Source organism: Bison bison, unplaced genomic scaffold (genome assembly GCF_000754665.1).
Source record: "Bison bison bison isolate TAMUID 2011002044 unplaced genomic scaffold, Bison_UMD1.0 scf7180017864384, whole genome shotgun sequence".
In the NCBI taxonomy this organism is placed as follows: Eukaryota; Metazoa; Chordata; class Mammalia; order Artiodactyla; family Bovidae; genus Bison; species Bison bison.
In genome coordinates, this window is record NW_011494956.1 from 12,923,168 (window position 1) to 12,935,229 (window position 12,062).

Here is a 12,062-nt window from a genome sequence, read left to right on the forward strand (position 1 = left end):
TCAGGGGCGGAGTCGGGAGCTTCATAGATTGATTCGTTACAATTTCTTGAGTTCCCGTTCTCATTATCCCAAAAGACTGGTGTGTGGAGCCACCTACATAGTTTGAAGTTCACTTTCACATTCATTATCTCACTCCTTCTTTGCACCAAACTCCTAGCGTCATTATCTCCATCTTACAGGAGAAACTGTGATCCCAGAGCCAAGTGTTCTGCCACCAGTAAGAGTATTTCACGATCCGACGCTGAAGGGTGAGCTGTTTCAGCATTTTCCGACTCTTTATTCTAGTGTAAAGAATAGATACTCTAGAGCCAGAACGCCTGAATTTATTCCTTGCTGTTTCACAGAGCTGCATTACCTGGGCATCTCCCATGCTTCAGTTTCCTCCTGTGTCAAATAAAGGGTTAGAAGAATGGAAAATGTAAAGCTCTTACAACATGCCTGAGACATAGAAAGCGCTGTATATGTGTTAGCGTTTCTCGAGCCTCTGAGTCAAGTAGAAAAAAAAAAAAATGGGGGCAAGAATCTGACTAATTCACACTACCGCTCTGATCGTTGAAGCCAAATAAAAATATGCTTCTAATTCTATTTTCTGACTGACGAGTTCAGCTCTCTCATTCCATTTGTGTGGTTGTGTATATATGTGGACAAAGCTGCTCTGGATTTGGCTGAACAGGTTTCAACTTCATGCTGTTCGCAACCAGCGAGGTTTTCACAGCATGATTGCAATGAACCTATTATATTACTCGTCCTTATGCCATTGCTGAAGACACTCCCTAACGCAGGCTGGTATTACCTCTCCCCTGGACTAGGATAATAGCCTTCCCATGGAGGTTGTAGCTCTAGCGTAGCTTTCACTTTGCTCCTCACTGTTTTCCTATCTTATCCCTGTATTTGGTTTCCAAATTTATTGTGGTACTAATCATTCTTGCTTGTGGGCCAGTGTTCCCTCACTTTTGACCTTCTAGAAAGCAGGGATTTCATTTTAGGTTTTCTTCCTGCCGCAACACTATTACCCAAATTTCATTACCCTGCATACCACCCACACAATGTTTGCCAATCTGCACCCAGGTATTATTCCCTCAATGTTTTTCTTTAAAACCAATTTCAACTCATTAATTTTAGCCTCATCCTAAACCATAAGGCTCTGAAAAGTCAAGTATATTTTTAGTCTAGTACACATTAACATAATAACTACAAAAATGTTTAAATGTCCATCATGTATCACCTAGGACCATATCATATACCACTACAAACCACAAAAGAGCAGATCATAGCCCTTGTACAGAGCGTGCCTGCTAAGCTACTTCAGTCGTGTCCAACTGTGCGACTTTATGGACTGTAGGCTGCCAGGCTCCTCTGTCCACAGGATTCTTCAGGCAAGAAAACCATGCCCTCCTCCAGGTGGCTTAGTTTGGGCACTCCCAAAGGTAGATCTTGGGGACAGTGATTTGGGTGCAGCTAGTTTATTTAGAAAGGGTTTCCATGGAACAGAATTGATGGATCAGCAAGAGTGGGACAAGAAAGAAGAAAAAGTCGGTGTAAGGGTCCATTGTTGAAGTCACTGCTTATTCCTTAAGGACCCCTGAAAAACTTATAGCATGCCTCCAATCCTGGATAGCCATCGTGAGGTTGGAGCATTAATTCACCACTCCCATCCTGTACTAAGAGTTTCCCACAGCTTTTAATTCTCTACCCTCCTGGATTGTACTTCTGCATAGAACAGAGAGGGCTTCCCTAACCTGATGTAGAAAAGCAGAATGTGAAGGCTCACATTTAGGGTAGAATGCAGAGAACATTTCCCTAATGGGTCAGCTGTAAAGAATCCACCTGCAGTGCAGGAGATGAAGGAGTCATAGGTTTGATCCCTGGGTCGGGGAGTTCCTCTGGAGGAGGGCCTGACAACCCACTCCAGTATTCTTGCCTGGAGAATCCCATGGTCAGAGGAGGCTGGTGGGTTACAGTCCATGGGGTCACAAAGAGTTGGACATGACTGAAGCTGCATGCATGCATTTAGATAGCATACATCTAAACTTGCAATAGAACCCTCATTACAACTGTGGCTAAAATCAAAGCATCCAGGCTTTTCTGTTTTATTTCCAGAACATGACACGACTGTTTTACAGGAAGGAAGTATTGATTAGCAAAGCCCTAAGCTCTGAGATCAGGCATCCCATTTCTAGTCCAAAAGTGAGAGGAGAAGGGGATGACAGAGGATGAGATGGTTGGATGGCATCACCAACTCAATGGACATGAGTTTGAGTAAGCTCTGGGAGTTGGTGATGGACAGGAAAGCCTGGCATGCTGCAGTCCACGGGGCCATAGTCAGACATGACTAAGCAATTGAACTGAGCTGAAGTGAATCATAAGTACATCCTTCAAACCTAAATAATGAGTAGAAATTGAGGGGTAATTTAAAAAATTTGTTTCAGCCTCCATGGAACAGCAACAACAAAACAGTTAACTTTGGGAACAGCCACACAGACTCCTCAACACACAGGAATGAAATTTCAGCCCATCCTTCCCTTTCTCAAAGCAGTATTAATTTATGAAAAAAATCACAACAAAGTGTGAGTTTAATAAAGAAAAAGTAGGAATACACAACAGAAAATAAGGGTGGCTCAGCTGGTAAAGCATCCTCCTGCAATGCAGGAGACCCTGGTTCGATTCCTGGGTCAGGAAGTTCCCCTGGAGAAGGGATAGGCTACCCACTCCAGTATTCTTGGGTTTCCCAGGTGACTCAGATGGTAAAGAATCTGCTCGCAATGCGGTTTGATCTTTGGGTTGGGAAGATACCCTGGAGGAGGGCATGGCAACCCACTCCAGTATTCTTGCCTGGAGAATCCCCCAGGGACAGAGAAACTTGGTGGGCTACAGTCCATGGGGTCAGAAAGAGTTGGACATGACTGAGTAACTAAGAACAACACAGCAGGAAAGAAATCTGAAAAGTATTTATAAATGTCTAAAGGGAATTGCCAGGGTAGAGAAATAAAGCCATATTTTTGAAAGTAGAAGCATGTGAAAAGAAAAAAAATGTGAAAGAAAAAAAAATAATAAGGAAAGCTTATGGTGTAGAAAGAACTTTCCTCATAGCTCAGCTGGTAAAGAATCTGCCTGTAATCCAGGAGACCTGGGTTCAATTCCTGGGTTGGGAAGGTCCCCTGGAGAAGGAAATGGCAACCCACTCCGGTATTCTTGCCTGGAGAATCCCGTGGACAGAGGAGCCTGGCAGGCTACAGTCCATGGGGCTGCAAGAGTTGGACATGACTTAGCAACTAAACAAAAAAGGAATGATCCCAAAAGGAATTTAGAGGACCCTTTAAAAGATTTGAAAATAGAAGCGATTTCTTAAATCAATTAAAAAGAAAAAAATGGACTAACAGTGGTACAGAGGAGATATAGTTTGGTTCAACAGACACTAACTGTGGGTTTACTTGGCACACATTGTCCTAGGGATTCAAAGTGAATAAAGATGTGGCTCCTGCCTTCAAGCAGACAGGAAAAGAGTGAGTCTCTGAGAGGTTCAATACTTTGCTCTCTAATACATAGTCCTCTGTGACCCAATAGGACTCTCCCACATGGGATTACAGAGCACTTAAGCAAGCAACCAATTAAAGAAAATCGACAAGAGCTTTGCAATGAGAAATACTGCATCCATAATTCAGGTGTTTGGAGGATGTAAAATATGTATACACATAAAGCAGAATTGAATAAAAAAGTCTCTTAATAGAAACAGCAGTAAAGTAGAAAGTGCACTTTTTGTTTTTTATGTATTTATTTGGTTGTGCTAGGTCTTAGTTGTGGCATGTGGAACCTTTTAGGTGTGGCCCATGGGATCTTGTTCCCTAGCCACAGATTAAACCCAGGCCCCCTGCACTGGGAGCACAGTCTTAGCCACTGGACAATCAGGGAAGTCCACAAAATGCACTTTTTATAACTAGGTAACTGCTATGGCTGGATTTCAACTTACAAATTTAGAAGAAATGATGAATTTGAAAACCACTCTTTTGACAACCATAGGAGTTCTAATTGAGGCAAGAATCAACAATGAATGCTCAAACTAATTGGGAGAAATATGATGAGAAACAGAACCTCCCCACAAGTTACTAATGATAGTAGATAAACGATAGATGGGCTTCCCTGGTGGCTCAGATGGTAAAGCATCTGCCTGCAGTGCAGGAAACCTGGGTTCGATCCCTGGGTTGGGAAGATCCCCTGGCGAAGGAAATAGCAACCCACTCCAGTACTCTTGCCTGGAAAATTCCATGGACTGAGGAGCCTGGTAGGCTACAGTCCATGGGGTTGCAAAGAGTCGGACATGACTGATCAACTTCACTTTCAAACTTGATAGATACCACTTTATTATAGTGATTATAATTAATAATACCACTAGTGGGATAAATAGACATCCCATGGTATTATTCACTGAAAGGGATATAACATCAGTTCTGTGGTATTCCTGCCAACATCAGACAAACCTTGAGGGACATACAATAAAATAACACATCTACATCCTTCAAAACTGGCATGAAAGACAAGAAAAGCTGAACAACTGTTAGAGGTTAAAGGAAACTAAAGTGACATGACACTTACTAAATGCAATTTGTGTTCTAGGATTGAATCCTGAAAAAAATAAAATTCCCCTCTTGCTACATAGCACATAAATGGGAACACTGGCTAGGTGGGAACAAATACTGTGGATGAGGTATTGTTAATGTACTGATTTTGATAACTGTACTGTTATAAGAAAATATCTTTGTTCTTAGAAAACACAGAGTGAAGAATTAAAGTGTAAAAATGGAGTCACTGTGGGTTAAGCAACTGTTTTTTCTTTAATAATGAGAAAAGAACTCCTTTAGAGAATAATAATCAGAAGACCAAGGATCCTGGAAATTAATTCACTCAACAAAATGTATTTACTAGGTACCTACTATGTGCCAGGAACTGTGGTCAGGGGTGCTAATACAATTAACAAGAAAGGCACATTCCCTGTTATCACAGAGCTTTCAAAAAAGGAAAGAGAGGAACTTCCCTGGCAGCCCAGTGGTTAGGACTCTGCTTCCACTTTCCACTGCAGGGGACATGAGTTCAATCTTAGGGAACTAATATCACACCTGTGACACTGGGGGAGGGTGGGGAAGAAGAGAGACAAGTCATTAGAATGTAGGACGACTAGTGAAAGGGTGTGGGGCTAAGAGAGGGTCTACGAGGAAACCTCATCAGGACTAAAGTCATAAGAAGTCCTTTTGGTAGAGGTGGCTCCCAAGCTCTGATCTAAAGGGTCAACAGAAACAGACCAGGCAAAGCTCTGTGTGCTGCTCCACACAGAGCGTGGCTTTTCCATAAATATTTGTCTAATGAAACAATTAAGACACCACTTCACTGCATTTAGATGTGGAAACACTGACAGATCTTCCAAGATCAATGCTAGGACAAGGACCTCAATTATTTATAGGAAAAGAGACACTATAAAACCAGCAGGGCTTCAGATGGCTTACCATCTTCTGGATTACTGGGGACTCCAAATTCAGACTTAAATTTAAGAAAGTGGGGAAACTACTGGACCATTCAGGTATGACCTAAATCAAATCCCTTGTGACTACACAGTGGAAGTGAGAAATAGATTTAAGGGACTAGATCTGATAGAGTGCCTGATGAACTATGGACGGAGGTTCGTGACATTGTACAGGAGACAGGGAGCAAGACCATCCACAAGAAAAAGAAATGCAAAACAGCAAAATGGCTGTGTGAGGAGGCCTTACAAATAGCTGTGAAAAGAAGAGAAGCAAAAAGCAAAGGAGAAAAAGAAAGACACACCCATTTGAATGCAGAGTTCCAAAGAATACCAAGGAGAGATAAGAAAGCCTTCCTTAGCAATCAATGCAAAGAAATAAAGGAAAACAATAGAATAAGAAAGACTAGATAGGGATCTCTTCAAGAAAATTAGGGATACCAAGGGAACATTTCATGCAAAGATGGGCTCAATAAAGGACAGAAATGGTATGGACCTAACAGAAGCAGAAGATATTAAGAAGAGGTGGCAAGAATACACAGAAGAACTATACCAAAAAGATCTTCATGACCCAGATAATCATGATGGTGTGATCACTGACCTAGAGCCAGACATCCTGGAATGTGAAGTCAAGTGGGCCTTAGGAAATATCACTACGAACAAAGCTAGTGGAGGTGACAGAATACCAGTTGAGCTATTTAAAGTCCTAAAGGATGATGCTGTGCTGCACTCAATATGTCAGCAAATTTGGAAAACTCAGCAGTGGCCACAGGACTGGAAAAGGTCAGTTTTCATTCCAATCCCAAAGAAAGGCAATGCCAAAGAATGCTCAAACTACCGCACAATTGCACTTATTTCACATGCTAGTAAAGTAATGCTCAAAATTCTCCAAGCCAGGCTTCAGCAATACATGAACCGTGAACTTCCAGATGTTCAAGCTGGTTTTAGAAAAGGCAGAGGAACCAGAGACCAAATTGCCAACATCCACTGGATCATGGAAAAAGCAAGAGAGTTCCAGAAAAACATGTATTTCTGCTTTATTGACTATGCCAAGCCTTTGACCGTGTGGATCACAATAAACCGTGGAAAATTCTGAAAGAGATGGGAATACCAGATCACCTGACCTGCCTCTTGAGAAACCTGTATACAGGTCAGGAAGTAACAGTTAGAACTGGATATGGAACAACAGACTGGTTCCAAATAGGAAAAGGAGTACATCAAGGCTGTATTTTGTCACGCTGCTTATTTAACTTATATGCAGAGTACATCATGAGAAACGCTGGGCTGGAGGAAGCACAAGCTGAAATCAAAATTGCCAGGAGAAATATCCATAACCTCAGATATGCAGATGACACCACCCTTATGGCAGAAAGTAAAGAAGAACTAAAGAGCCTCTTGATGAAAGTGAAAGAGGAGAGAGAAAAAGTTGGCTTAAAGCTCAACATTCAGAAAACTGAGATCATGGCATCCGGTCCCATCACTTCATGGCAAATAGATGGGGAAACAGTGGCTGACTTTATTTTTCTGGACTCCAAAATACTGCGGATGGTGATTGCAGCCATGAAATTAAAAGACGCTTACTCCTTGGAAGGAAAGTTATGACCAACCTAAACAGCATATTCAAAAGCAGAGACATTACTTTGCCAACAAAGGTCTGTCTAGTCAAGGCTATGGTTTTTCCAGTAGTCATGTATGGATGTGAGAGTTGGATTATAAAGAATGCTGAGCCCAGAAGAATTGATACTTTTGAATTGTGGTGTTGGAGAAGACGCTTGAGAGTCCCTTGGACTGCAAGGAGATTCAAACAGTCCATCCTAAAGGAGATCAGTCCTGGGTGTTCATTGGAGGGACTGATGTTGAAGCTGAAACTCCAATACTTTGGCCACTTGATGCAGAGAGCTGACTCATTTGAAAAGACCCTGATGCTGAGAAAGTAGAGGGCAGGAGGAAAAGGGGACGAGAAAGGATGAGATGGTTGGATGGCATCACCAACATAACGGACATGGGTTTGGGTGGACTCTGGGAGTTGCTGATGGACAGGGAGGCCTGGCATGCTGAGGTTCATGGGGTCGCAAAGAGTCGGACATGACTAAGTGACTGAACTGAACTGAAAAGACACCCACATCCCCACTCCAAGCAATAATGACCATAGTAGGCAAATGAGTTTGAAAATGGAGATGTAAAGGTGACAAGTTAGGCAAAGTAAATTCAATCTTCACCATTTACAAGACAGGAATGGAATCTGAAAAGACACCAAACCTATAAACAAGAGATATTGCTAGCTTTAAATAAAAAAGTCTGATGAAATTAGGAAGTCTGATGGAAGGTCTGACAAGTTAAAAATGCAGAGCCTAGAGTCGCCACAGAACTCTTTTTATTAATATATCTCTGTGATGTTTGCCTCTCTAGTTTTCCCACGGCAGACTTGCTCACTTGTTTCTTGCAATTAGTGTACTGCCTGGAGAAGGCAATGGCACCCCACTCCAGTACTCTTGCCTGGAAAATCCCATGGACGGAGGAGCCTGGTGGGCTGCAGTCCATGGGGTCGCTAGGAGCCGGACACGACTGAGCGACTTCACTTTGACTTTCATGCATTGGAGGAGGAAATGGCAACCACTCCAGTGTTCTTGCCTGGAGAATCCCATGGACAGAGGAGCCTGGTGGGCTGCTGTCTACGGGGTCGCACAGAGTCGGACACGACTGAAGTGACTTAGCAGCAGCAGCAGCATCAGGTGTGGTAGTGCCACAACCACTTAGTTCAATTACAAGATACAGATAGCAGGGATGGATGTTTTATCTTGATGTTTATAACATTTTATTTATAAACTGACTAGAAAACTCACTGCCCAGATAGCTCCATAGCTCATTCCCTTATTTCGTGAAGCTCAGTGTCACCCTATCAACATAGTCTTGCAGAACCACCCTACATTCATTAAGTGCCCTACCCCTACCACAGCACTTCCGATTCCCTCACTCTGTTCTAAATCATCCATCTTTTAAATGCAGTTCTTTCCTGTGTTATTTATTTTTATTCAACCCTTACTTGGCTGGATTTCATTGTCAAGTCATATTTTTTCAAGAGGGGCTCATGGGTATTGTCTCCTTGGAGGCCTTTCATGGCTGAAAATATCTTGCTTCTTGCCTTTTGCTTGAATGATATCTAAGCTGGTATAACACACAAGAATACAGAACCCATTTTAGGTATTTTAAGCAAAAAGATTATAAAATTATTGGGTAAACAGGGAGGGAATAGTTTACTCCGGATCAGGAACAGCAAGAAGTTTACCATCACTAAATGAGCTCGGGGTGCTGAGCTGCCACAACTGTTGCCAGAGCCAGAAGAGAAAAGAAATGGTTTTTACTTTTCTTCTACCTCCTAACTTTACACAAATGTTTCTCATTTGCAAAACCTAATCCAGACTTCAGCTGGCAAGGAACTCTAAGAAATGTAGTTTCTTAGCTTCTAGCCCCTGCACCACATGAATGGGCAGATATATATGTTTCTAAATATTTCAGTGTGTGTTTTCTAAAAACAAGGGAATCCTTTATGTAGCCATAGTAAAATGATCAAGATCAGGAAATTAACACTGATACAGTGCTATCTAATTTACCGATTTTATTCAGATTTTGCAATTATCTTAATAATGTATTTTTATAGCAGCACATAGCATTCAGTTCTCACAAATCTTCAGTATCCTTTGGTTTTTAATCTTTCTCAGTCTGTCCTTGTATTTCACAACAATCATATTAAAAATAAAAGACAGGCCAGGTAGTTTAATATTTTTTGTCAATTTCAATTTATCTCCTATCTTTCAAGATTAGATTCAGGTTATGCATTTTTTGTAGGAATACCACAGAAATAATGTAAGTCATCTCAGGAGACACATGATGTGGATTTGTCCATTCCTAGTGAGATTAACTTTGATCACTCTATTAAGTGGTGTCTGTAAGGTTTCTCTAGTGTAAAATCCCCATTTGTCTCTTTGTTAAAAAAAAAAGAAAAGTATCTTTTGGAAAGAAACTTTGAGATCATACAAGTGAAGTGCAAGTCACTCAGTCCTGTCTGACTCTTTGTGACCCCATGGATTGCAGCCCGTCAGGCTCCTCTGTCAATGGAATTCTCCAGGCAAGAATAAATGAGTGGGTTGCTATTTCCTTCTCCAATAATTGAGATCATATAAATAGCTTCAAATAATAGATACGTTGAGACTATATAAGTATCCTGTGTGTGTGTATGTGCGCGTGTGCTCAGTCGCTTCAGTCGTGTCTGAGTCTTTGTGACCTCATGGACGGTAGCTCCCCAGGCTCCTCTGTCCATGGAATCCTCCAGGCAAGAATACTGGAGTGGGTTGCCATGCCCTCCTCCAGGGGATCTTCCCGACCTAGGGATTGAACCCAGGTCTCCTGTGTCTCCTGTATTGCAGATGGATTCTTTACCGCTGAGTTACCATGGAAGCCCTATAAATATCCTATTACTCTTCAAAGTTTTTCCTAGTTGTTTTAACATTCATTGAAAATTCTTACTTGGAACAGTGATGATGATGATGGTAAATGGTAATTTTTAACTCCAACTTCCCTTCTATACTTATCAATCAGCATTCTTATGTAAATGTGAGCTCTCTTTTCCTATTTACTTGTTTATTCACTTACTTCTGCCAGAATGAAATAGTGTATTCTTACTTTATTCAATGGGCTAATGTCTGTTACTACAATTATGCATTTTGATGCTGAAATTGTTTCAGATTTGGCCTGTAAGAAAGCCTTCAGTCAATGTCATTTTGATGTTCCAGATTCTTTGAGTACTTCCTGTTTTCATTTTCTTTTTCTTTCTTTTTATTTTTTAAATTATGAAAATATGATAACACATTTATAGGAGACTTGGAAAATACAGAACAGAGTTACATACAGTTCCACTGTATATTACAATTATTTTTTAAGTAGATTAATTAAGACTTTTAGTTGGAATTTCACTATCAAACTCTTAAAAACTAATAGAATGAATATACAGATAAGTAGAAGCATATAGTAGGCCTAAAAGGCACAATTAGGTGAAAATACAATTTTCATACAACAGTAGGATACAAATTCTATTCCAGTTACCACAGACTATAAAATAGGGGACATATCCAGGGACATAAAACAAGGTGCAAAATTTTCATGGTCTAAAGGTATTGAAATCCTAGAGTCTGTTCTCTTATCACTGTGGAATTATGTTAGAAATTAATATCAAAAGATATTTGAAAATAACTCACATATTTTCAAGGAGCACACCTTTTTTTTTTGGTACAAGAAGATCCAGGCTCATGTTGTACTTTCTCTGCCTTGGAATCAACCACTTCAATAAGCAGACTTGATTTAGAGGAGAAAGGTCTTGTTGTAGCTACAAAGTTTTAATTAATATCTGTTCAGCTTTACCCTAGATTAGGCTTTTTTTAGCCTGTTTCCATAGTTCACATGTGGTTTCTTTTTTCATCTTGCTCATCACTGAGTATTGGCTTCCCTGGTGGCTCAGAGGCAAAGAATCTGCCTGCCAAGCAGGAGACACAGGTTCAATCCTTGGGTCAGGAAGATTCCCTGGAGAAGGAAATGGCAACACTCCAGTATTCTTGCCTGGGAAATTCCATGAACAGAGAAGCCTGGTAGGCTACAGTCCATTGAGTCACAAAAGAATGGACATGACTTAGCAACTAAACAAAATGAGTGCCTCTATCTAGATACTGTCTTTACTCTAACAGAATCAGTATTCCTGGGCTTCCCTGGTGGCTCAGACGGTAAAGAATCCGCCTGCAATGCAAGAAACCTGGGTTTGATCTCCAGAAGTTCGATTCTTTTCTTGATTAAATTTGCCATAAGGGTTTTATTTGTTTATTTGTTTCTGCCTTGGCCACAAATTCATCAACTGTCAGTCTGGTCCTTTTCCCTCCTGGATGTTTTCGAGACATTCTTCCGCTTTCATTGAGTTTGCTGTCTAGTTATACAAACGACTAGTAGGAAAATGAAGAGTCCCCGGCCCCCTTAAAAACAAACAAACAAACAAAAACCCCTGATAATTTTAGAAACTCCTCGAAGAGATAATTTCAAAATCGTCAGTGGGTTTTTCAGTTTTATTTTAAATTTGTTTTTATTTTGGAGTGTCTTTTAGAAACCTTTTAATTTCTAATCAATTTCAGGCAACTATCTTTGCCGTGAGGGGTATACACCCTAAGTTTGGTTTCATATTATCAAACTACACTATTTTCGGGAATGTTTATTTTACTATTCTGGTTTTAATTTCTAGCATCTGTCAATCTGTTCGTACTCAAAAACCCGCCAGGACAGGCAAAATCCGAGTCTTTGAACTTTCCCTGCAATCCCTGAGTGGATGCTGCCCTTCCGATCCCTTTCTCGCGAGATTTGGAAAGCGGAAGTGAATTATACTACTGGAGACTTGGTTGCAGGAGGCGGCATGTCAGGAAAGGCGGGCGGCTGCTGAGCTCAGTCTGGTCTTCGCTATCTGTCCTGGGCTGGTTCTGGCTTAAGGGGTTGCGGGCAGCGCTCCCCTCTTCGGACCGGC